The 27,572-nt window shown below is 36.6% G+C and overlaps 2 long non-coding RNA genes across 2 annotated transcripts in view; one reads left to right on the top strand and one right to left on the bottom strand.

Annotated features, from left to right (window-relative positions):
• The window catches only part of LOC128260642 (uncharacterized), a 57,736-nt gene extending 32,815 nt beyond the window's left edge, over window positions 1-24,921 (bottom strand). Inside the window, exon 1 of the long non-coding RNA XR_008268154.1 lies at window positions 24,758-24,921. This is a non-coding gene — a long non-coding RNA (uncharacterized LOC128260642). The remainder of the gene's footprint in view (window positions 1-24,757) is intronic.
• The window catches only part of LOC128260641 (uncharacterized), a 55,181-nt gene that overhangs the window by 17,177 nt on the left and 10,432 nt on the right, over window positions 1-27,572 (top strand). The window contains exon 2 of the long non-coding RNA XR_008268153.1: window positions 15,782-15,828. This is a non-coding gene — a long non-coding RNA (uncharacterized LOC128260641). The remainder of the gene's footprint in view (window positions 1-15,781; window positions 15,829-27,572) is intronic.

The following is a 27,572-nucleotide window of genomic DNA, read 5'->3' as shown; positions in this document are numbered from 1 at the left end:
TCAAGTGAATATAGTAAAAATTTACTAAAAATGTATATACAAATTTTAAAACCCAAATTCTAAAAAACATTTGTAAGCTAAATTATGGGAAAGCAAAATCTCCTATTAGCTTTGATTGTATTTTGGTTAAATGCATTTGCTTTGAAAAACTTGTTACACAACTTTTAATGCATTTTTAAATTTAAAAATAAATTTTGCTTAAAAGTTTACAACACAGCAGAGAATTTAAGGTTTGAAACAATTTTTGTGAGTTTTACAAAGAACCATTATCTGTTATTAGCTTTAATTATATCTTGGCCAAACACTGTCAGAAAATGAATTGTCATATCTTTCGCAATAGTATTTACTTCATGTGGCCCAATTAATAAACACAAAAGAGGAAACCAGAACTAATGTAAAATAATTGCATGCAATTAAAAGTTTGTGAAATTTTGGAAACTATTTTTGCAAGTGCCGCTCGGCTTGGAGTCCATCAAATTGCAATATCCGTGATAGCGACATCGACATTAAGCCCCTCACATTGATATCGCCTGCCAGTCCTTTGTCTCTTCCTCTTCCTCCTCCGCCTCCTCCTCCTCTCCTGCCACGCCCCCGGTCGACCCTTTCAGGGCAAGATTAATGCATTTTAGCTTTGCAGGAAGAGTCTTACTTCGGCGCCGGCTGAAAAGCGAGTATCTTAATACTCTGGTTACACTTCAAAATGAGCAGCATTCCCCACCTCTGTTTTTTCCGCTTTTCCGATGGCTTTCCCTCGCTTTTGCCTCGATTTTCCCCGATTTCCGGCGATTTACCTGGCTCGCTTTGCATATCGATAGCACTAACTTGAAGTTTCGAACAAAGTGTCGAACTGAGATTGATGGGCGGTACATTGATCAGGTTTAAATAGTTTTAAATTGCGGCCCCTGGCGCTGTTGTTTCCCATTATAAACGTATTGATCCTGATCAGTTTTCCGCTAATTGGCTTGCGGATGTATAAATTTGCAATTTGTAGGGTTGGCAAAGTTTATGAGGAGCTTCTTTATTTTCAATTAGTTAAGCTCAATAAATTTCTTTGTTTACCTATCATAGATAGGTAGATTATTGCATTTTTAAAAAATGCGTTACATTAATATTTTTACATGACAATAGCAGGTCTGTTTAATATTTATATATTTATATAATTTACCTATATTTATTTGTTTTTTCTTTGTACGTTAAATACCATTTCTAAAGATATTTGTATGCCACTTAAAAAAGATTATTGCTTAAATGTCACATATTGCTGCTGGCTCTATTTTAAATGGACCATGTTTGTTTCAAAAGTATTTTTACCAAATTTTGTACTCGGTATCCTTTTGCTGCCTGAGCATTCACTTCGATAACAATTTTGCAGACAGGCCGCAAGCGCCATTTGAGAAAACTTTAAAAATCACTTTTGCACAGCAAAAAAAGTGACCAAACAATTTCCATTAGTGCGAGAGTAGGTTAAATAATTGATTAAAAAGCCTGTTGATGTGGCGTAGAAATGTCGGTGTGACAAAGTTGCAATTAAATTAACATTTACAGCAAACCGAAAAAAAAAGGCAGCAGCAGATTGTTGTCACACATTTCATGCACACACAAACCTAATTGAATTATATTTAATTAATGTGACACAACAAAGCTGAAAAAAATGTGCGATACAAAAGAGACAAGTTAAAGTGAGTGGAAAACTCTGTGCTTGGCTACGAATTGCTTGCATATGACAAAAACTTACTCGCAAGCACGTGGATAATTTTAATTTTATGTACTCAAACACACACACACACTCCTGGTAAACGAGAGATTTTCACCCACATGACCCAAACTTTTCCAAAAATTGTTTTGCTAACGACAACAACTGAAGTAGCAGCAACATCAACTCTGGCAGACTGCAGCAGTTGCAGCTATAAATCTTAGCATACCGCAGGGCGCCCAGCGCCAAGGAACTTTCTCGCTTTTCCTCTCGCTCTCCCAGCACCCCCACGATTACCACCCCCTGCACCACCCACCTAGTGCCACAATGTGGCTTAAGCAATTTGTGCAGCGACAAGAACAACACCAGCGCCAGGAAAAACAACTCTACACGGCAGGAAATTTGTCACATAAATTACATATTATATTTATTTCTTAGATTTCAAAAATCTGAATCTGATTTCTGAATTTATTTCTTTACTTAGAAATGATATGAAGAATATTAGAGTGATATGCTTAAATCTTTGAAGCACAAAAATATGGTAAATTTTTTATTTTTGTTATGTTCTCAGCTCAATTTAAAATTCATACAAATTGTGGAATAAAGAACAGATACTATAAAAAATATGTTTAATTTTTTTAATGCTAAATGTTATATTAACTATTTGGTTTTTGCGTTAAAAACGTTTTTTAATTAATGTTTTTATAATATGAAGGAATTTCTATATGAAAGATCTTAAACTGAACATTAAAATAAGCTGCACAAAGAAAAAAATAGAAGAGAAAACTTTTGCAAAAGATTTTTAAAAGCACTAAAAATTTCTATTTCAAACTATTCAGATCTTCTTAAAAATCTATGTCAAATAATTAAATTACTTCCGGGGCAAAGCAGTTTTTGGAAATTTTCTTCCTGTGTGCAAGCTGCGCGCACAGTCCGTGGTAAAAGTATGTGCACAGGGCTCGCATATAGAATGCTTCGGCATTAGTTTTTAGTTTTCGCATCACATGACGCTCGGGGGTGTCATATTGAAAAAAATTGCTTTCAAATTGGGCCAAGCCAAGCAGAAACGTAAAATGTAAAAAACAGAAAAAAAAAACACAAAAAAAAGGAAAGCTGGGGTAAAAACAGAAGCCAAAAAAAAATAAAAACAAAGCTCTGGAATAAAACAAAAAGCAAGGAAACAAATAGCCGCCGGCAGCAGCAACAACTACAAATTTTGTTTCGAAATTAATTGCAGTGGTTTGCAAAATAAAATATAAAAACCAGCCAAAAAAAAAACAAAAAACAGTAAGAGAAAGAGAAAAACTATAAAAACGACGAAGAAAAAGCAGGAGTCAGAGGCAAGTTTCAGTTTTTGGTAGCCAAAGTTAAACAATTAACTAGGCAGGGACTAGTTTTGGCAGTACAAAAAAGGGAAAATCGGGTGGGACAAAATGGAGGGGGCCAAGTGAGATATATGCAGACATGTTGACATGACGATGGGCGGGGGCAGTAGGGGTTTAACGGTGGGCGGGGCGACCGGGCGTCGGGGGGACGGGCTGTGAATGATAGATGAACGAGTGTTAAATGGCTCTCGGGCAGGAAGATTTGCGTGGCGAATTCCCTCGTTCCGGGGAAAGATGCCACCATGAATGCCATTAAACAGAAGCATTGGCCTGAAAACGACAATACACGACAGTACCAGTATTTCTGGGCCATACTCGTGCTCGTAAAGGATTAAAAGAGGTTTTTATTGAAAACTATGAGCACACTGTGTGAAATATATCTAAAAAAAAAAACTCTTTTTAAAAGGTATATATTAAATTTATTAACTTTACTTTCTTTTTCATTCTTTACTCAAGCTTAATCTATAATTTTATATTATTTATTGTGATCTTGCCAATATTACTTATCAAAACACCAGCAATCAAATTAAGTGAACAAAAAGCAGACATCGGCAATAAACGAAGCTGATTCGCTTCATTCAGCTTCTGTCAATAAAACTCCAATTTCAGTCTATCAATTAGCATGCAATTTGAATGCCCAATTGTTTGCGAATCGGATATTTACTGTACCTCTGTACCTGTCGCAGGTGAGCTGAGCTCAGCTCTCATTGTCCATACGAAAATACGCTTTGCCATACTTAATGGCATGTTTATTGAACTCTCTGGTTATTTAATGAATTGCAAACACATATGGCGCCACCCTTCAAATATGTATATATGTACTTTCGTGTCGGACGAGTTACACTCGAATACTCGAATATACCTGTGTATTTGCAATGGCATACGTTGTGCAAATACGTAATAGTGGCGCCAAATGAAAACATCAAGTTCGACGACAGTCGGCAATATCGCACAATTACGTCAATCGCGAAAATTACTGCAAAAGTTCGATGGAATCGACCACCAGCACCAACGCACCTCGGCAGCTTCGCATCCAATATTCAGTTTGATTACACATAAATGAACTTAAATCAATCGAAATTAAAATTCACTTCATACCCGTTTTCGACAATATTGCCCAGGTGTCTGCGCTGCTCGCATTGTTTATTAGGTCGCCAGCTTGCGTGGCTTTTGGGGGGGCACATAAATTGAATTAAATATTATTCAGATCTAACCGACTGAAATGGGATAAGGACACTCGAACTAAAGCTTCATTTACGTTGTCTTTGACTCAAACTAATGTAATTTGTATTGAATTCAGCCTTTAATAAACCTCTTGCGTAGGGTATTTATAATTAATTTTACGATTTCTATATTTTCTACTACTTCTTCAATGGTTTCATAATAAATTAACTTGCTTACATTATAACTTTATTTTTTTATTTAACAATATATCCTTCATTCTCCTCGTTCCATCTCTTTAGAGCTTGTAAATATCCAAACACAACATTTATAGTTTTTAATCAGTTAAGAACAGCTGGACCATTTGAATTGTATTTACCAGTATTGTTTATACTTCACGCATTGCTGTTTTTCCCTGAATAATATTTGCTTAGCTTTAAGTGGCTTTTGAGCAATCACCAACTCAATTTCAATCATATATCCTTGGCAAATATTCGCCTCAGATTAAAACGTTCAATCAAAAGTTGGCTTAACAAGTTGCCCACATGACCATCCGTCGGCAGTCGTTTGTTGGAGTCGGCCTCTGGCCAAACACACTTCGCACTATATAAATTAATCAATTACAGACCTATGCACACACACACGAACACACACACCCGCAAGAGCAATAACATTTTGCGATCCTTGGAAAAGGACGAGAGCAAGGAGGAGCCGTTGGCCATCAAACGGTGCAGCTCAGCTGTCAATTGGAGTTGTCGTTGCCATGACAGACGATTGCACAAACACGGCGGACACAGATGCGCCCACACACACACACACCCTCAGACACACACACACACCCTCAGACACACTCACACACACTGAGGCACTCGGCCAGAACTCAGAATCTGTGTGACCCATGAGCTGACGGTTCGCCTTTGGCTGTTTGTTGTGTGCTCGTCTATAAATCATGTTAATTACGTTATAGCAAATAATTTTCGTGCATTTCGACCCGCACATGGAGAACATGTCCTGCATAGACAGAATGTCGCTGGCCAGGCGATCCAACCACTGAGTTACTGGAGCCCGCCGAAGCACCACCCACTTAACAGCCCACTAAAGCCACCCGCTGGGTGTCCCCGTTCGTCAGTTTCGCATGTTAAATGCATCACTTATTTGCTCGTGCTGCCATGTGGCTTTCAATGTTTGTGGTCCATCGAATCATCGAACCCAAACACCAAACACCGAACACTGAACACCGAAATCACCCATGGAACCATTTGGCCATCCAATCAATCGAACAACTCGATGGAAACCCAATAATGACCGCATCGGAACTTTTGTTTTAGTTGAATGGCTTCACGGGACCTCGAAACCCCTGAAAATGGTTCAAATAATAAAGAATTCTTAAGGCATTAATTGATATTGAAATCCGAAAATGTAAACCATATTTAAATTAAATAATATGCATTTAAATCAAATAAGAAGTATTTTAAAACTGATATTTTTTCACATTAAATATAATATTTAATATGCATTTTATTTAATATTATGATTAAACTTTCATTAAAGTTTAGAGAACCAAATTTAAAACTATTGACATTATAGAGATGCTGGATATACAGAAATGATCAGTCTAAATATGTCTTTAAGCTAAAATACAAAAATTTAATGTATTTTGGCAGAAATTGAAGTATGTTAAATTTATTTAGGCTAAACGATAAGTAGCAGGTCCTCAACATTTTTTCCCCTTAAAGGAAAGTTATTATGAACTGCGGAAAATCAGGACAAGTAGTTTCCTCCCATTTCTATTTCGGGACAATAGATAAGATGGTGCAACTTTAACCAGCTGAAGTGGCAACTCTTGATGAGGCAAAGGCATTTTCCCAACATGATTTCGTTGGCCCTTGCCGTTTTTTTTTTTTTTTTTTTTTTTTTGTGCAAAAAGACAAGTGGCTTGGCTTAGTTTTTCTGAAATGGCCGCCTGTCGAGATTTTCGACACACAAATACAAATGCGAGACAAAGGGCGATAGGCATCTACAGTAACCTCATCATCGCCTTGGGCTTCAGTATCGTGTCCTTTGTCATCTGTTCATGTGGGTCAGACATGGTTTCGTTTTCGGTTTCGGTTTCGGTTCCTGGGGAAGTGTCAGACCAATAATATCGCCAACTACACAGTGGACAAATTAAGAAATAAATATGCTTGCAGACCTTATATTGTGTATTCATTACATTAAAAAAACATACCAAAGGTAGAAAACTATTTTGTTATTAATTATAAAAAAAAATAATAATATTAGAAAAAAATATTTAAAAAAAGGGGGGCAAAATAAACGTATAAAAACACAAATAAAGAAAACATCATTGTAAAAATTTAATTTCTAAAATTTAAGAGTGGCAAACAATATTTAATATGGCCATTAAGATAATTTAATTGAAAAATTTTCTTTACATATTAAAAATAAATTAAAATTATAAACTTACAAAATATGGACAAAAACTAGCTTTATAAAACCACAAATAAAAAAACTTTATTAGCAAATTTAATTTCAAATATTTAAGCGTGGCATATGAATTTAAATGTGACCATTTAAAAACATAATCAAAATGTTTATTTTAACATTTTTATCACATATATTTATCACATATTTTTAAAAAAATGTAGAACTAAATAATATATAGTTGTTTAAAATGTATATTCAAATAAATATCTAATAATATCACATTAATGGCTCCAGTGTATGATTGCCACATATGCAGGACCAAAATATGTGGCTAATCCTGTGCCTATATCCCCAAACAGTTGTGTCCTGTCGGAAGAATAAGCATGGCAATTGTAAGGTCAACTTTCCTGGCCGATGGGCCTCGTCTAATGCAGTGGAAAAATGATTTGACTGGGAGGCTTCCGTTTTTGCGGTTGCCTTTCGACTGGTCCACTCATGCCCTTTGTTGTTGTTCTTTCTTTTTAGTTTTTTTGTTTTTTTTTTTGTGTGTCTGAAAATTTATGATTTTCCGAGTGACTTTGAAAATCAGGAAGCCGGCAACAGCAACGTCTTTGGGCCTTTTTCACTTGGGTTTTCGTCTCGTTTCGTTTCGTTTGACATTACACTTTTGGCGCATGCCATATCGTTTGCCGTTTTGGCGTTTTGGCGTTTGCCGTTGCCATTTGCCTTTTCATATTTCGCATTTTATTTACCAAGCCCTTTTTCCAGCGACTGACAAACATATTCTCGTTTGCCATCGACAAAGGCGGAATAGCGCCCGGAATACCCTTTTCCAGCGATTTTGTAGTCCCTGCCAAGGATGCTCGCACAAAGGACTTGACGGCCGAACACGTTCTTTGGCGCTGCCCTTACGTACGTGGTGGCGTATACGTTATTTTTACAGATTGAGGTCGAATTTGGGAAGCAGTTTTTTCTTGGCGATGGCACAAGACAATCTTAAGCATCCTTAAGCCTTTCAGACTTTTCAATTTTATTCAGTTTAGCTGATATTCAAAAAGGCCAGCCGTAAGTTTATTGATTTATTAATTTAATTTACGTTTGCTTTACCTTTCACAATCTTATAGAGAAACCTAAGCATAATTTACATATTTTCTCAAAATATTGATATTTAACTTGCTTTATTGTCAATAGTTTTAACAAAAATAGCTTCGTTTTTTCTGTTTGGGTGGAAATTGATTAATTTGCGCCCTTAATGTTGGCCAAATTAATTCATCCTCCATTGAATTTGACCTATTTCAAAGAACCTCGATTGTTTTTAAGCTTCTTTAATCACAGGGCATTTATCATTCGACTATCTGCCCGGGAAATCGCTTTCTGTTGTGTTTTTAATTATTTTCTTATGCCTTACTTAAGCCACCGCATCTGCTTGTCTGCCTTTCTGCAGCCCGCAAACCCTTTTTTTCAGGCATATTGAGTGCTTTGTAATTTTTGCGGTTCCTAAGCCCTTTCCAGTCCCCCTCTCAAGCTAAAAATAAAGAAAGCGTATCAATAAAAGGGGATTTCTTTTGGGGGCCCGCCCCTTTTTTTGCCTTTTCTGCCTTTTCTGCCTTTTGGTTGTTGTCGCGATTTAATCTTTGGCTGCTGTGGATAATTGCGAGCTTAAGCATGCGCATAAAAGTCATTACGTCGACTGCCGCAGAACGGGCAATTTAGATTTATTCTAATTAGTGGCCCAGCCTTCACGAAGGCAACAAAAACACGTATTTCAAATGGTAATCAGTGGTGCTCAAGCAAGGGGGAACGGGGACGGTGGGGCGTTGGGTAAACATTGAAAAATGTCCCATCTTAGGCGATGAAGTTGCTTGGAAAATTAAGTTTTGGCCACGAAAAGAGCAAGTGACAGCAGCTGTTGTTTGACAAAGTGCTTAAACAGGGTATTCGGTATTTGCCAATCGTTGGATCAGCACTTTTTCGTCCCCCAGAAATATGGATAAGCCGCTGTTAACTTCACTTAACACGGGCTTAGGTAAGCTCATGCCCCTGACTTTACTTTATATAAAGAGATATAAATCCTAAGTAGATTCGTGTGGGTACTGACATTTTAGAAGTTTTAAATCATTTTTCAAAATATACTTATTATTATATATTATATTATATATTTTAAATTCTTTTCTTTAAATTTATTAAATGTATTCTTTTTGATGTGTATTTATTTCCCAGCACCTTTCCTTACTTTGTTAATCTTTATTATTTACTAAGCGGTATCAGAAAGTTGAGTATTGCTTTTTTTGTGTACTTCTCAATATAATTAGCTCACATTTCCAATAGCCAAACAAATTGCCTGACTCCCACGTGTGAATTAGCACAAAGCCCACAGCGAATTTATTTTAATTTAAAAGAGATTTACAAAATGGGTATTGAAGATTCTTTATTTTCCTTGGGATAAATGCAAATCAATGGCAACTGCTGCTCTCGATTGGAATTTGTTGTCCTTGATGGCTTTATCGGTAAAATATTTTCAAATTGAATAAAAGTTTTTAAATGATTAAGTTGAACTTAAGTTGCTTTAGTTATATGTTATATATTTATTTATTATTTAAAAATCAAATAACTTAAGTTGATTATGTTTAGCAAATGCAAAAATTGGCGGTTAGAGGCTAAATTAAAACCCCCAGTAACAGAAGTGCAACCAAATATCCGCCGGTAAGCCCCCTAAAAATGAATCATTATTATAACCTTCCGCAATGGCTAATTTCCTACCCCTCGTTTTAGCCATTATCCATTACGATTTTATGGCATCTCCCATCAAAACCCTATCAACCAATAACTGGCTTTCGAGTAACTTTCGTCCGCCAACGTTGGCGAAAAGTTGGCGAATGCTTTTGGCGAATGCAAACATTCGGTAGCGTTAGCAAACATTCCAAGGCAAACAGAAAAGAGCCACCCAGAGGCACCACCCGAGTCACTCTGCACCACTCTGCATAACCAAACCACCTTGGCCCAGCCGAAAACTTTGTGCCATATTAATTATCCACACAACACAAACACTTTGTTGCAAAAATTTCCAACGCTGTCTCAACCATTAAATATTTAACGCCTGCCAAAGCACTAATGACAAACACTAAAACTCAACACTAAATTTGAAATGCTTTAAAATTTTATTTAAGCATCCATTAAGGGGGGAGTGAGATCGCAAAATAAACGCCATATAAAATCAGGCGCGGCCAAATAAATTCAACGCTTTAAGATGTTGCCCATTGTGGGTGTTTTTGCAGCAGGTGTGGGTGTTTTTGCGAGTGTTTCTCGGGGAGTCACTATTTTGACGGCGACGCGTCGCGACGATGGGGTCACACTTTGTTTTTATTGCACGTGCTTGCTTTTAACGATTTGCCTTTGTTTCTACCCCGCATTTGTACAGTTTGTGGCTAAAAATATGATGGAATATATATCTACTGGTTGGTCTTAAAAATAGTCAAAAAAAAACAATGACATATTATTCCTGAAGTAAAAAAAAAAAAACTACTTGTTATACCCAACGAAAATTGTCATAGAATTTATTGTTACAAGAATTTTAAGATATTGGGTTATTATTACAAGAATTTTAAGATATTGGGTAAGAAAATTTTCCAATAAGATAAGTATTTAATTAATTCCACGAAAGTATCGAAATAAAACTTATGTGGCTTAAAAAAGAGTCCTTAGACTACAGATATAGACTCTTCCGTAAAGAAATAAAACTACCATGTAAGGCGATCAATTATTGAGTATTAAATTGATACTTACACTTTAATACTGTTTGTAGTTTATTTTCATGACACACATATTAAAATTAAAATTTCAGTTGTTTTTTTTTTGGGTGTATAATTTAATAATAATAAAGTAATTAATAGGGATGCTTTCGAAATTCTTACTATCCAAAATATCCTTTTGCTAAATTGGTTGCCTACTTACGGGCAAATGTGCCGGCGAGGTCACCTAAAATGTAGTGAAGTGAATGCAGGGGTCTTGGGTATCAACACGTCGAACCGCTACCCATAGATGCTTTAAAAAAAAATTGCTTGGGAAAAGGTGGAGAAAGCGGTAGAAAGGAGCTCCGTTTCTGTGCTTTTTCCCATACCAACACAAACAGCCACCGACAGCCATACAATTTTAATCACATTAAGTTTGCGCTGTCAAGAGAAAGCAAGGCGAGACTACTTCCTTCTGGCTTAAGTTCCCCGATAGTTCCCCTCCCCTAAACCGCCATATAACCCCGACCCCCTTTTACCCGGCGTCTCTGTGTTTGTTTGTTTGTTTGTTTGTTTGTAATGAATATTTGCAAGTTGTGCCTTGAGTTTTCAGTGCAAACAAACTTAAAAACTGTAGCGCACTCAAGCAAAATAAATACTTGAGCAACAACAACAACAAGAACAGCAACGACAGCGACAGCCACGCCCCCTGTCTACCGCGTTTTTACCGCCCTCTTTTCCTTTTTTTTCCCCCCTCTCTTTGCAAAAAAATTTATTTGGTTAAGTGACTTTGAGCCCCGATGTATGTACATATATTGTATGTGTGTTTGTCGGTGTCTGTGTCTGTGTCTGCATGTGTTTGTCTGCGATTCTATGTGTTTGTCGCTGTCAGTGTGTGAGTGTGTGTTTGCTGCATGTGTGTGTGAAGGGAAGTAAGGCTTCATGCATATTGAAACAAAGTGAGTGCTCGCATTGCGTATACGCAGCGTGGCCTCCAAAACAAATTAAATAGAAATAGCCAAAAAAAAAAAACAAAGGCAGCAGAGGGCGTGGCAGCAGCCAATCATTAGCTTAAAGACACTTAGACAAATGAGAAATAGGCAAAACAAATGTAACAGAGTGCAAGAGACCATCCTTATTTAACTTAAGCCTAAATATTTTCTGCAAATCATGTGTACTTAATTAATTTGGTAAATTTAAGTAAACTATTTAAAAAAGTTTAAATGAGCTTTCTGTGATCTTTACAAACATTAAAGGCATTTTTGTGGACATTTAAATGTTTAGCCCAAAAACTTAAAGACACATAAAAAGATTATATATTAAAAAAATTAAAACAACTTAGGTGGTATACTAAAAACTTTAAAAATATTTATAAAATGTTTTAACTTATGTCAGTTAAATCAACAAATTGATAAATTGGTAGGACATTTTAAAAGTAATAAAAAGCAGCCAAAAATTCCGACTTTTTTTTGAATCTATGATAGTATTGCAGATGGCTTGGCTTACCTCTCTGTGTTTTTATTAAAAAAAGAACAATTTCTGAAAAAGTTGCAAGCATTTTCAAAGATTTGCATTTAACCACGATTCTTTGCTCTTTATAGCGATTATGCGCTTTCTGAATGCGATGCTAATGACACATTCGCAGACCTTGGCACCCAAATCCCAATACCTCCCCCTCCCCTTTCCCTTTCCCCTTCGTTTCCCCCAATCACTATTACCATCCTTCTCACAAATGCAAATCCAAAATCAAAAGCTCAGTTCAGCTTTTGGAATGGAGGTTCTCGGGGTGGCGGGATTTGACATGCCGCAACTTGGCGGCAAAAGTACACAATAAATTTGCATGCCACATGCACACACACACACACACACACACGCACAAATACTGACAAAGATACCAAATACACACACTCTTATGAATAGAAATTGTTAGCACACAATAAAAGGCAGACGGAGCGTGAAACGAGTGAAAAGACAGAGGCGTCGAAAAGGGACATATGCATAATGCCTAATAATCCGCATATTGTAATATCTACATTATACGACTGGCGAGGAAGCGAATGTCATTATGTGGCCAAAACAGGCACGCCCCATTTCCACAACGCCCACCCCGCCCACACACCCACCCACCCACACTCACATGCAAATATTGTATAAAAATTGCGGCTTAATCACGGCGCTGCAACACGAGCAATCTGCAATATGCAATCTGCATCTGCAATTGAAGCGAATGCCAAGTGCCTCAAAATATAGTTGCCAACTGCACAGTGGGTTGAAAATTTGAAATTTTGTAATTTGCGAAAACTAACTGGGCTAATTAACAATTAGTTATTAAATATATTACCTGTGTCCAAATGATCAAATACTTAAATGTTTTTTAATAAATTAAATATTTTAAACATTCAGTTTTAGCAAAGAGAGCTTATTATATTATATTATTATATTGTTAAGAAGTATCATTTATATCATTTATATTATGTAGATATGGCAAAGATATTTAAATTATTAAAACAACAACGCCATTAAATTTGTTTAAGTAATTGATGTCTAAGATGTTTTTGGTAATTTTCCCCGAGTTTCTGAACTACAGTAAGTAACATTCATATCAATGTGGTGCTTAGATGACGCCTGCCTGGCTGCGAGAGTCGGAAAAGTGTCGCTTCAGCCAGTAACTGCTGATTTTAACCCTGCGCACGGCACGGCATGGCACTCCCCTCGCCTTAACACCCGACAGCAAACACAGCCCAAAGTTAACCCACGTTTGCCCCTTTGGCAAGGCTCCACGTGGCCACCAACAATCGCTGCATTATTTGTGCTCATGTGTGGCCTGGTCCGCTGGTTCCACTGATGCCACCGATTCCACTGGCTCCTCTGGGCACTGCTCCCTTAACCCCCGTATTCCGTTCCCCGACCCCCGACCCCTTACCCATAACCTTTAACCCCTTAACCCTTACCCCAGCCGGTGGGATGGCTTTCATGCCCGCAGATTTGGGTTAAAAGTGGCTTCCCTTGTGTATTTAATAGTATTCCAGACTTGCCTTCATCTTTTGCCAGCTGCAATTGTTATGGGCCAACGACGGGCTGATATAAGGGGTGTAAAAAGAGTAGAGAAAAGTAGGACTTTCGAAGGGATGAGGTATTGGACTACCCCACTTAGAAACACAAAAAAAAAAAGAAAAAGAAAATAAAACGCTATCGTTTACTATTCTTTTGCCTTCAGCTTGGCATGCATTCAGTGGCCCAAAAGGATGCTGAAGTCAAAGAATTTTCCCCGGCATCAGATACTTTTGTATGCAAATTTCTCAGTTTTCGACTTTTGCCCGACTTTTGAATTTGTATTTGAGTTATGTACGAGTACAATGTGCGTACATGGACTGCCTTTCAAATACCATTCGCACTCGCATTCCATTCTTTTTAGCATTCCCTTCGTTTCGAGGTAATGGAATTGCAGACCGCCTCAGTTATTTATTTATTTAATCTTTTAAGACTTTAATGGGTCCAGTACTAAGTGAAGTTGTAACGGCAAGCAGCCACAAAGCTGGAGGTTATTAATTTTGCGGCATTAAAGGCCCTGAAAAGACTTAGAAACATTTACAAATCATTAGCAAGAACAGCGAAATTTGAGGCAAAACACAAATTGAGATAATAATTCCTTGAAATTACAACATCAATTGTGTTAACAATATTCATAAGCAAAATTCAGCTCAAAAAAGGAAAATAATTTACTTGAGAAATGGCAATAGAACTTGTCTCACAAGCAAAAACAGAAAAGAAAACTACTGGAACATGAGCAAAAAACAGATATTTACTGGAAAAACAAAGCAATGCAATAGATATTGCACCTGCAGCAATGTAAACTAAACAAAGCAAAACAATACCAACTATATCCAATGATTTCTGGCCAAACGAGCAGCAATTAAAACTAAGTGAAACTGGCAGAAAAACAACAGCCATCACATGTCATTAGATTTAATTGATCAGCAACAGGCAATCGGCTTTCGGCAATCGGCAATCGGCAATCAGTGGAAAATTTCTATTTTTTCTACTCGACCACAGAAGCGGATATAAAAATATGTTGTGCCACAAAATTTGATTTTAATTTGAAATTGTCATGGCAACCGATTAAAGGTGGGACCACAAAAAGGCCAGTTCAAACGAAATTGAACACTTCAGTGTTTTTTTTTTTTTTTGTTCTTCTTTTGGCCACGGGATTTCGACCGAAAGGCAAAAGCAATTTGCAGTTAATTAGCAGACTAAGAGCCACAAAAGGCATCTAAAGCGAGTTCAAAGTGGCAACATGCCGCAACAAAGATGAAATTCTCTCCTTATGCCAAACTGCCGAATTTTAGGTAAAAACCTTTGGCCGATTGCTTCACAAAAGACAGGAAGCGCAGGCTAAAACATGGCATTAATTTCAACCGATTTCCCAGCACATTCAATTAAAATTTAGGAGACCAGAAAACGGAAATTTCAGGTCTGTGGTGGCACGTACATGCTCTGGCGTTCAGCTTCCACTCCTAACAATGTCAAACAGTCAGATGAAGAGTGATGGAAATGCATTTTAGAGGGTCCGTAATGAGCCCAATGGCTGAATGCATCCAATAAATTGACCCCTGAACCATATGAAGCGGAAAAAACAGACTCGCACGCATCGTTCAGTAAATTATAATTGATGTTGCACTCGGAGAAATAAGGTGAAACTAGAAAAGATCGATTTCAGAGATTTTTTGAAATGATAACTGAATTCCTAAAAAACTTTATGTATTTAAATATATTTCAACTCCTAACCAACAGTGAAATATTAAAATCAATAATTATTTTCTAGTGACAATCAAACGATTCGATTTTTTTCCATAAAATAATTTTTATAATTTGTATTTCAAGTGATTTTAGTATTTTAGTTTAGTAAATTGTAATATCTTGCAGTGTGTTAGGAGAGCAGAACCAACGGTCGGAAAATGAACACGAATATTGATTCGATCGGATTCGGTTGCAATTTTCTGCCCTTCTCAATTTCCCCAGACCTCCCCCCACCCCATTTTTCTCAGTGTTTTAGAACAGTGTCAGCTGCTTTCGACCAGCTGGCCAGGCGTTACTTAACTGTAATTTATGCATTGCTATGACGCTTAAATTAATCAGCGAATGGCAAGCAAACAAAATGTAATTCGCCAGCGACAAAACCCGAGAATAATGTGAAATTAAAACAAAAAGAGAAAAATATCACCAAGAGCTTAAAAAGAATTAACGCTACTAAGGCAAAGACAAAGAAAGTGATATTCAAAGAAATATGTTTTTAAGGAAATAGGAGAACAACATAAAAAAACTGGGAAAAATGCTTTAACTTCAAAATAACAATATTTTTTTAAAATTGTTGTATCCCTTTATCTTTACAGAACTTAAACTTGCATCTAAAGTAACGATTTTAGTCGACTCACTTTGGGTAAGTAAGATATATATTTTCTATGGGTGAAAATGCACGATAAAAGACACCACCCCATAGCTCAACTCACTTATTTTGTATAGAGTTCATAACGCCAAATTTGGTTTGGCTCTTGCCCTCATTCAACTGCCAGTTATTCAGTCAGTCAATCAGTCAGTCAGTCTGTTGGCCAGTAAGCTGAGCTCTGGCGAATGATAAATGGCTGACATTGTGGATTGAAGAGGCCCCCTTAACAGAGAACGACGCCCCTTATTCCCAGGTTTCCCACTCAAAACCCGATTACTTAAGCAGTTACTTTTATACCCTCTCTGCTTAAGGTGACATAAACTTTGAGTTAAATAAAATACAAGTTGAATTCAGATTATAAACATAACATAAAACAAAACGTTGTTGTTTTCAAGATATTTCTTATAGACTGGAATACTTTATTAAATATATTCTACAATTAAAATGTAGTAGTAACAGTGCTAAGCCTATTAATATTTCTTATCAGATGTTTTCCATTTTTGTGTTTTAAGCTTTATAATCCATTTATTTAATGTAATATTTTTTTCTGTACATTTATTTTTATAAATCTTGTACAACTTTCTTAATATGCCAGGCAACGTTCCGTGGAGTTGTCTGCCCTAAATTGACTCGTCAAAGTTTGCCATATCTTTTTTTCTGACCCCTGACCCCTGAAACCTTTTCTCTCCACGATTTTCTCTCTGACAGCCAGCAACTTGTAATTTGTAATGTCGAGAGTGCCAGGTAGTGGTTGTTCTTGTTGGCTGGGTCATGATTTTCAAATGAAATGCATTTCTGAACTCCGGCGGTGATTTAATGATGTGCCCGGGGCAAAGTGGCTCGTGGCACTTGAGAATATGATTCATGATGCAACCATCTAAATATAGCTGCGCAAGTCCTTCATTGAATTGATTTGAAAACCGAAAGAGAAACCGAAACAGATATTGTCAGCAGCGCTCATTGAATTTGCGGTTCTAATTAGCTGCAATTAAGTGATTAAAAGCTATCAACCTCGATGGTAATGGAAAACATGGCCAGATCTCCGTTACCATAATTCAGGCATCACAAATTTCCTGACTGGTTTTTGTTTTTTTTTTGGTTTTTTTGCTTTGTGTTTTTGCAGCGCATAATAAATGCCAATTAATTATGACAACAACAGTTACAAAATAAAGGCAGGGAAATTGTGACAGATAAATCTGTAAATTGTCATGTGCCATAAGCCCTACATATATATGCGAACATTTCTGGCATAAATAAGTTTATGGAAATGCCACCAGCAACAATATTGCGATGACTTTTTAATTAAAAACAATAAAATTGTTCGTCGTATTATATTGATTGGTAAGTGAAATGAATCATCGATGGGCAATGAGTTTCTGCTTTTATTTTTACGGTGTTTATCAATTGGACAAATGGCTACGGTCAAAGCCGACGTAAGTCCGATTATCGGTTCAGTTCAGTGCGTATATAAATTCCGCCATAATGGCCATGGTCATTTTTCGAGAGGATTTTGAGCTTATCCCCCGATTGATGGACTGGCCAGGATTTTTAGCAAATATTTTACCAATTTTAGTTCGCTTGCATATTTTGTAACCTTGTTCGTTTTTGGGTAAATAACTTCTGTTAGGCCAACGTTCAAAGTATAGACTTAAGGAAGCTCGGGAGATAAAACAGGGCTTATAAGTTTACATATATATGTTTACGCATCATTTAATTTGAGTTTATTCAATTTAATTTCTTATTGCAATTGAAACCTTTGTATTTTGAATACGGTCTTAGTTCAGTAAGCTGCTTGGCCCATGACTGTAAATAATGTTAATATAACTACAGTTTCGGTTTCAGTATCCCATCTGTTGCTGACACACCGCATTTCCAACTTTTGGGGTGGAGCTATTCAAATATTACTCATACGCCATGTTGGAACAGTGTGTGAGTGAACAAAAACCCAATGGCCAGTTATTAGCTGGCAGTTCAGTTCAGACCAGTTCAGTTCGCTTGGATTTTGGTTTTGGTTTCGTTTCACAGTCACAAACTGGCCAACAAACAAATGACCGTTTTATGGTCGGCAATCAAACACAAGACCACAAATACTTAAACTTATGGGTTGTCTGTATATGCCAGCAAACAGATATGGCCGCCATATGTATACATATATTGGATGCCTGCCATCATCATCATCGTGGCCTGGCAGAAGTTCCAGTTTCACACACAACTCGACCACAAAAATATATAAAAAACACATTCCTATTACAAATCGTGGCGAGTAGCGTGCCAAAAAAAAAAAAAAAAAGAAAAAGTATGTTTTCATTCCCATAAGTGAAAAGAGGCCGAGGGGCGGTGGAAAACCCACTGACGCACTTATTTTGCGCTTTGAATCCAATCACGTACCAATTTTCCAAATTTAACCTTTTTGAGCCTTCAGTTGCTGGCTGCCAATAAAAACCATTTGCCAGAGTGAAATTTATATGGCCGCGTCGGTGAAGAAAAAAAAAAAAACCGAGGGGAAAAATCGTGTATAAAAGGAGTGCAAGCGAAAAGAGGTAACAAAGAAAGCGGTGAAAGCGGAGAAAGAGAGTGTGGGCTAAAGACCGCAGGCCAAACGCCCTCTGAACCGTTTCAATTGACCGAAGGCGAGGTCTTCCTTTTGCAACCCAACCAAAAAAAAAAAAGTAAAATATAACCCCCATGATGTTCCAAAACGCTCAGCTGAATATTCTCTTTTTCTGGATATGTGTTCGTGACACGAGCTTTAAAGATAAACCAAAATATATTAATAAGTCCATACCTTATGTATTTACTCAGGACCAACAAAATTTGGCAATTTAGCAAAAATAATGTCCTTTTAATATTTAGTATTGGTTTATAAATTCATATTATCTTGTCTTTCACAATCTCATTATTTTAAAAATTGTTTTCGCTTAAGTTTTTTTAGTTTTATTATAAATATTTTGCATTTAAGGTGATGTTGTGTTATTATTTCTAGTAGAGTCTCTCCTAGTCTCTCGTTGCACTTTACTTGGTTTCGTTTTCCATATTCAGTTGATTTCCATATTAATTTCGTAGTCTGGGTAATTTGAGGCGTTCTATCCACGTCGCTCAACTGCCAACTACACGGTGAACAATTCTTTAAAAAACACTTAAAATAACTATTTATTATATTCAATAATTATTATTATTCAGTTATATTCTATTTTGTATTCATCGTTAAATTCTTTTACTAAATTTGAAAGGAATAAGGTCTTGAAAACTAAAAAGTGTGTCAAGGCTGAGAAAATGGCAATTCTTTTTTCGAAACTGCGGACTATAATTTCCAACCGTGTACTACTTATGCTCTTTTCGATTCTCGTATCTGTTTGCTTGGCTCCCATTTTCTGTAAGCGACACCATAAAATATTGAGCGTGTTTGGCACACATACGCACACAACACAAGTGCACTCGCATTCACAGAAACTGCACTTGTATTCGTACACACACATGTGTGCGGAAAAGTGACGGAGAATTTTTCCGAGTGCAAGGGTAAGGGTAAAGGGTAAGGGGGAAGGGGAAAAACTCACTGACCTCGCCAATATTACCAAACCATCGATGCCTTCGATTCTTGGGCTTCGAATGTTCCGCTGAAGTGCCGCCCCTTGTTGTTTTATTTTTACGCGATGCCACTTTTGGCTTTTGTTGCCAACATCCTGTCTGACCCTGCCACGCCTCCTTGCCCCGCCCCATCCCTTAAACGAACTCAACTTTGACCCCCTGCGACCGTGGCGAGTGACGCTTCATTTTCTTTATTTCAGCTGGCAGCACGCGCATTACATTACATTACAACATGGCCGGAATGGGTCGATCCGGATCCGGACCATGTCCGTATTCTTGTCCATATCCGTATCTTTGTCCGTCCGCCCGTCCGTCTGTCCTGCCAAAAGAGAAAGCGAGATGGGGATAGGCAGCATCGCATTTCTGCACATTTGTTGTTTACCCGTTTCTATTCGATGGCGAATGTCAAGTGAGTGTTTGAGTGCTCGGCTTATTCATGGCCAAAGGATTCGAGTGGAATGGATGCTGGATGCCCACTAAGTAATTGTTCGATATAAGCTTACTGGCCTCAGAAGCCCGAAATTAGGTTCTTTTAACCAAATTACTTATAACATGTTCCCAATCAATTTGGATTTATTAGGGTTCGGAACTTAAGGTAATATTTTATGAGAAGTTTTAGGCGAGTCTTTTTTTTTCAATAGACGGTCTTATTATTGTTGTGTATCATTGCTCAGGAAAAGTGTGTCCCAAAAATCGATCTATTAAAAAATATTCTACTTATTTAAAATGAATATCTCTTTTCCTGCCAACGAAGTACTTTTACCCCGAAAGAGTTAAAGCTGATTTTTCCGTTTTAAGCCTTCTCTCGACGCTGATTTCCACCCTGTGGCTTTCTTTTCTTTCGCTTTTCGCCAGGATTTTCCGCAACTTCTTTTACGGTTTGCTCGATTTTTCGGTACAAATTGATGCCATCTGTTCGACGTTTAATGCCTCAGGGTTTTTGGCCAGCTCCCGGGCCATTTGTCGTGCAACACTTTCAGCGCTTTTTAATGCAGTGGCTGCATAATTTTAACGCTCGTAAGTCGCCTGCATTATCCGGGCCATAAATCGGACACGACTTTGCCTTTACTTCTTGCCGGCCACACCCACTTCTCTGTCCTTTTTGGTGCGGTGGAGCAGTTCATTTTGGCCAGTGGGCAGCTCAGTTTTCACACAATTGGCCTCCGACTCACATATGTACATACAAGCATTTCGCTTTTGCCAGATATTTGTATACATACATACATATATTCCACCTGCAAACACACACTCATCTGACCCGAAAGCCACTTAAGAGCCATTCAAATTACGTTTCATTACGCTTATTGAGGGAGGCAGTATAAAACCTTTTTATGGGAGGCAGGTAATCCCTAGTTTTGGGATTACCACGAAAAAAAAATTAGATATAATAACATAGTTGAATCTTAGAAAAAACATTTGTTATTTCTTTTTTTTAAACATTGTCATCCTATTTTATATCGGAACATTAATAGATTAATTTATTCACCACCAAATTTTTATATATAACAAAATCGTTCGATTTATCAAATCCGTTTTCTTTTTTATATAGAGCAAGAACAAGCCAAATAAGCCTTTTCTTGTATTTTCCAATACCAAATTCCTATATAAGTATGAAATTTCTCATAAATACCTCTCTAACTTCAAGTCTTTTTCTATTACATTGCGTTTTGTCTTTATTTATTTTTATTAACATGTATTTAAACAACTATTTGAACTATGTTTAAAAAATAAAAAATATTCTTGGGTAACCACAGACAGACAGCGAGGCCAATTGTCTTAAAAGTTTGATTCTTTGTTTTATGGTCCCGCAACTTTTAAATTCAATTTGTTTTTGGCCAGCCATAAATTTATTGATTTAATTCGTGTCTGGGGAATGCTTAATCAAAAATACTCGGATATACATATGACGGTGTGACAGTGCCACCCTGTTTTTTTCCACCGAAAAAAGTGAGGAAAAAGTTGTTTGCTGCTCGTTAGTTCAACTCTGGGAACGAGATAGTTTTCCAGCTTTCCTTGTTTTTCTTATCGATTGGGGAACCATCGGAGATTGTATGGTCATTTTGTGCTGGCCAAGTGGGCCAGTTAAGAACTGTCAGTCCTTGACCGATTGGCTTGCCTGGGTGTTTTGAAACCCCCTGCCAGTTGTTTTTTGTAAGCCAATACACTGGCACGTATTTTTTCCAACATTTGAATATTTGTTTAAAATTTGTAATAACAGAAAGTTTTTAACTTTATGTAAAAGCGAGGCTTAATTAAAAAAAAAAAAAAAAAATGGGTGATTCTAAGGAAAATGAAAAAGGCAGCAAACGAAATAAAAAGGAAAGGGAGGAGAAATGGCTTCGTCATTGGCAGCATATGAGTCTCTTATCCTGGGCGCCGGGAAAGTGTCCTGTGGGCGACTGCGAACAGTGGCACTTTCCCTCAAGTCTGCTGGTCCACCTTCTTAATCACCACTCTCATGATGTCCATACAATGGTGTCCATCATCTATGACAATCATTTCATACGTCTGACCTTTGACCCGCTGAATTACCAGAAAGGAGTTCCCAAGGCCTTGGCAATACTCCTATATGGCGGCATCGAGAATAACACAAGATCTCTGCCAGGACGCAGGCTTTTAAGCTATGCCAATGAAGGGCTTTTGAACCATAGACATTGCTTTGAACACCATTTAGTTTTGATTCTTATGATCTGCAAAACCACATGGCACTCCCTTCTGAAGGACAAAGAACTCGCCGACGAACCGGAGGATATAAACGAAACAGATGCCACCATCTATGTGATTTGGCTGGTTGCTCCGGTCTTTGGAAGACACATTTACTACACACTGACCATCTTCGATAGTTTATACATGCAATCGCGCAGCATTGTCCGGAAGACAAGAAACTTTGCTCTTTCGCAGAATCCCAGTGATTTTCTGGCAAGCAGCTCGAATTACATGTTGATCCGGAATAAAGAGGCAATGGAGCTATTCAAGGCCGGTGGTAAGCCGGGCATCCAACTGGAATTGATCGTTAATGAGAAACCCGGTGGCAAATTCATGAAGACGTCTAGCCCACCACATTTGCTTGAGACATTTAATAGTGCCGAAACCAGAATGCCACGTATAAAAGTTGACCTGAATCGGAAAGCCAATGAAAAACTGCTCCTCAACCGAAAACCGCTGTCAAAACCCAAGCTAGCAGTTCCACTGGCCACACATCCAGATTTGGGAAGTTACTAGGCCAAATTACTAATGGTAGGCCCTCATTAGACCAGAAAAAGAATCTCTGAAAAATCAATCGGCACTGAAGCATCATCTGGATCCAAAACCATTTTATAATCCGACTTACTTTGAACAGAATTTAAAAAAAAGGTCATCGCTTAAAAATCTAAAGTTATTTTGAAAAGGTCATTGCTTAAAAATTTAAAGTTATGTTGGCTTTACATTTGCATCTCAACTAATCCCAAATTTCACCAAACAAATTGTAAATTCTTTTGTTGCCTGTATTATTTTTTGTTTTTTTTTTTTTTTTTGGTTTTCCATTAAATGACCCACATATACATAGGTAACATACCGAATAAGATTATAAGCGAGCAAAAATGCTTTCGTTGTTTTCATTGGCATTATTTAAATCCCAGTTTCGTTTTGGTAGTCGCCACATAAATATGGTCAAATCCTGTGGAAAGTCTGCGTGTGCGATAAAGTGGGAGTTTTGGCGAGGATTTTTTTAGTGAGGTGGGGGCAACCGAAAGCCATTGCGGTTGTCATCGCAAGTTGCACTCAGCAGGAGATTTCATGCCATCCGTGTTATTTAACGTATAAAGATTTCAGCTTAAAACGTATAACAAACAAAGGTGTTCGCCAAAGCGTTAATACATACATCGCATCTTTTTTTTAGCTGGTGGTAGGAAAACTTCAGAGAATATACATATCTCAATTGAAATTAAATCAAATTTAATTTTTGCAAGCAAATAAATTTGCAGCTTAAAATTTATATCAAACTTTTGGGGTACATATGTATGTACATATGTATGTATGTAGGTAAAGCTTCAAACATAAATCATGTGGGCACTCAATGAAAATATTAAATTTAAATTGTAAAGTATTACAAAACTAATTAAGAACATTGTAAGGCTTGAGCAATCAATTTGCAAATGAAATACAATTAAACCCGATTTGCAACAGAATGGCAACAAAACTAAAAAAAGATGAGAAAAGTACAGTACCTGCCAGAAAAAAATAGGTGATAAAAGTAAAGTGCCGACTATTCCAGTCAAACGGACAGCCGGTGGAAAGAGTGTACGATAGCCGCGAAGAACGAGACAGCGATAGCGAAAATCACTGAATGAATCTTCGCACTTGAAAGAAGGCCGGCAAACAAAACAACCAAGCCAGGAAGTGGGCGGAAAGGGTGAAAAAAGGGGCACGGCCTGTCCAGAGTTGCCTGCAACTGAAATGCCCAACAAACAATGCAACAAATTAAAAAAAAAAAAAAAAAAAAAGAAAAAAATAAACAACCGGACTCGGAAAGGTGAAAAATAAGAATGGCTGGCAGCACAAATAAAATGCGAAAATGTTGGGCGACATGAACAACAAAAATACAACAACAATAAAAGAAACGGTGAAAATCTTCTGCTCTGCGGCAGTGGAAAACTTTTGAATAATTTATCTTGCGTTGAAAGGACGTTTTCATTAAAATTCGCCAACGTATTTAAAGTGCGAGATAACTCCCAGAGTGGCGATTATTCAAGTGAGTTCATTTGCCTGCTAGGAATGCTAAATGCAAAAGACCCATACAAACATACATACATACATACATACATATACACATTATTATAAAGGTTGGAGAAAAAGTACGTAAAGTGTTCTGTACCAATGACAACTAAACTCATGTACAGGAGAATGTACATACATTTTTTTATGACCTCAGAGACATGCAGATCTTAATAAATCAAGCATATAATAAATGTTATCTAATATATAAAAATTAAATTTTCAAAGAATCTTTTAACTTTCTTTTTTTGTTATAATAAAAAATGAGCACACTATATATTAACAGAACTTTTAGTTATATACTTATTCTCTTGTCTGGTATTCATTTGTCTTAAGTAAAGTAAATATTTAAATTTTTACTCAAAAGCAATAAGTACCAGCCACAAAACACACAATATAAAACGCAGTACCAATTATAAGCACACATACATATGTACATATGTACTTTCGCAAGGGCGGCTGAGTGCGTGGGTGACACACATATATATACATAATTTACCTGGTAAAAAAACACAGACTTTAAAAGTTAAAAGCGTTAAATATCAAACGAAACTTATTGCACTGCCCGGAGATCGTATCTTACTTTTTAATTAATAATTATTTACACATTCAAGAAATCGAACGGCGGCGAAATTTACTTAAATAGATTTTTTAATGCGGTGACGCCGCAATTGCTTTCCAATGGATGAGAATAAAGAGGACGAAATGAGAGAGAAGGAGAGAAAACGAAATAAAGCTTTAAGAAGATCAGAGAGAGCGCTCTCATTAACGTTGCTTTAATCCCTGCTTAAAGCTTAAGTCTTTTCGCTCTTTCCCTTTTCTGTTAGTTCTTTTCTTTGAATGACGTGAAAATATTCATACATAAATCCGATTTTGAAAATATTGTTTCATGCAAGCCATATTTAACTCCAAAAGCTGCACTTTCAAAGGCCATAACTTTAATTTCAAGTTATATAGTGGTAAACCTTTAAAAAATGTGTGGTTAAGTTACAAAATCAAAATCTGTATGCAAATCCAAAAAAAATATTAAAATTACTATTTTATTCGAGGACAGTGAATTTTTTGCTGTGTACCGCTACATTTTACCCAACAAATGGACGTTGTTATAGTGCAAATGGCAGCAGTACGAAAACAACTTAAGCGCAAGTGTTTTCATTGGGAAATTGTTTTACATTTCAATTTAATTCCATTTTTTTTGTCTGGTCCCCCAACATTTTTTTGGAAATATGGTTTTGCTGTAATTTGGATACACAGTGTTATTTTAATGCGCATTTCCTGTTCGCACGGTCAACTTTTCGGATAAATGCTGTGAGTTTTATGCTTTTGCTTTACTTTATGTTTGCTTTAAAAAACAATTTATTGGGTTCGCCCAAATGAAATAATAAATGTCACAGTGTTTCTCTTTTTTTTTTTTTTGTGGCTACTTTTGATTCGCACCTCAGGAGCTAAAGAAAACTTTGATAAATTCCAAGATTAAATAGTTAAAAATTAAACTCACTTAATTCAATTTTAAAGGCAATTGAAAACATATTGTATTTGTCAGACCCTCTAAAAATATCACTAAAAAAAAAAATTTTGATACTTAAATTTTTTTGGCTCAGTGCCCTTGAGTGATTTCCTTGATATACAGATATTTTTCTTTATATTTGTACTCTCGGGAGTGCTTTGTCTTTAGCTGCAACTCTTCCATTTGTTGTGAGTGACTTCCTCTGTTGGCTTTATGGCTATTCTTAGTTGCCTTTGCCTAAATTAGCCATCTAAATCATGTCCAGCGTTTCCCTTTACTCTGACCATTTCAATTCCCAGCTCTCGCTTTTTCTATCTGGCGTATTTGTCAAGAGTGAAATCAACATAACATAAATTTAATGTCTGAAACAGACGGAGCAAAAAGGAACTAAAGTAACGGCAACACAAAAAATTACTCTCATTGGCCAGCGGCGAGTTTAAAGAACAAGAAATATCATTTTGTTAATTCTGCTCTTTGTTTCTTTGCGCTCTCTGCAATGATACTCTTTACAAAAATGTGTTACTTAAATATAATATGAACAGTAATAATTGTGTGTTATAGGAAATAAAGAAAAACATTAGTTTTGTCTGTAAATTGATTGATAATTGACTCACAATCGTCAGAATTGAAAATAGTTGAAAGTTATTTAATACAATGAAATCAATAGATCTAGAACATTCAAAATGAAGAAAACTTAACAAAACGAATTTAAAAAATATTTTTATTTATACACGGCAAGCTTAAATTGCGTTATAAAATTAAAAAGTATTAAATTATACTTGGCATGTAAAACATCGTTAAAATATCAGTTTATGCCAAAATGTTGCAATTTATCTGATTAAATTTTAAGCGTATTAGCTTTGTCGGCTTAAACAATCTTAAATGTTTTTTTTTTTTAATGCTATATGGTGCATTCGTTGAAGCATACAAATACAAACGCGTAAATATCGCAAACTCCACATAAAGCTGTGTTTATTCAGGAAAACGGGGAAAGACGCTGGAAAAGTGGGGGCGGGGGAAAAAAGGGGGCGCGCATTACCGTTGGCTACAAAACTGCACTGGGGCTGGCAATTTTCTTGCGGGGTCCCACCATTTCCATTTTATTCCGCTCCTGGGCAGCGTCGTTTCATCGCGCAATTTCCGCACAAGTGTTGGCAATATAAAAATAGCGACAAAATATAAAAGTAATTTATGTTCGCCTTTTTCCATATCATTTCTATATGCATGAGTTTGGGTGGCGAGGAGTACTCACTTCAGCCGGGTAGTTTATAAAAGTGTGTGGTAGAGCAACAACTCCCGCTGCCGGCTCATCCTTTTTGTGATATGTACATATGTATATGAAATATGCATGTTGATGCGCTCGTTTGTATGCGCCAAGCTGCATTTAATTTATTAAAATAAATATTTTCAGTGTTGAATAACGGTGTCTGAGTTATGTTAACGAAGATAAAGCACTCGAAGGATTTATCTGGTTCAGTACTTTATCCGTAATTGATGACATTCTGGGTCGATGCTTTCAATCTGAAATAGGAAAACTGTCTTAAGTTTTTCAAGCAAATGCATGGCAGTGTTGAATAACAGTGTATGAATTATGTTGCAGAATATTTTCTAATGTTCTCTTTCATGGATTTAGCCAACACTTAATTGCATTTATTTGCATTTGAGTAAATTTTACTCTTATTTCTGAAAGAATTTTTGATTAAATTAGTGGTACTTCCTTTCCATTGGCTTAGTTTGGCTATATTTATTTCGAACTTAATTTATTAGAGCAAATATTTTGCCTGAATTTCGTTAGGTTTGTTAAAACATTGGATGCTTTATCCATAATTGATGACAATCCATGGTCGTCGCTTTCAATTTGATTAACCAATTGCCGCGTTGAAATTTACAT

This window comes from Drosophila gunungcola, assembly GCF_025200985.1.
Source record: "Drosophila gunungcola strain Sukarami chromosome X unlocalized genomic scaffold, Dgunungcola_SK_2 000034F, whole genome shotgun sequence".
Taxonomy (NCBI): Eukaryota; Metazoa; Arthropoda; class Insecta; order Diptera; family Drosophilidae; genus Drosophila; species Drosophila gunungcola.
This window is presented reverse-complemented; position numbering and strand designations above follow the sequence as displayed.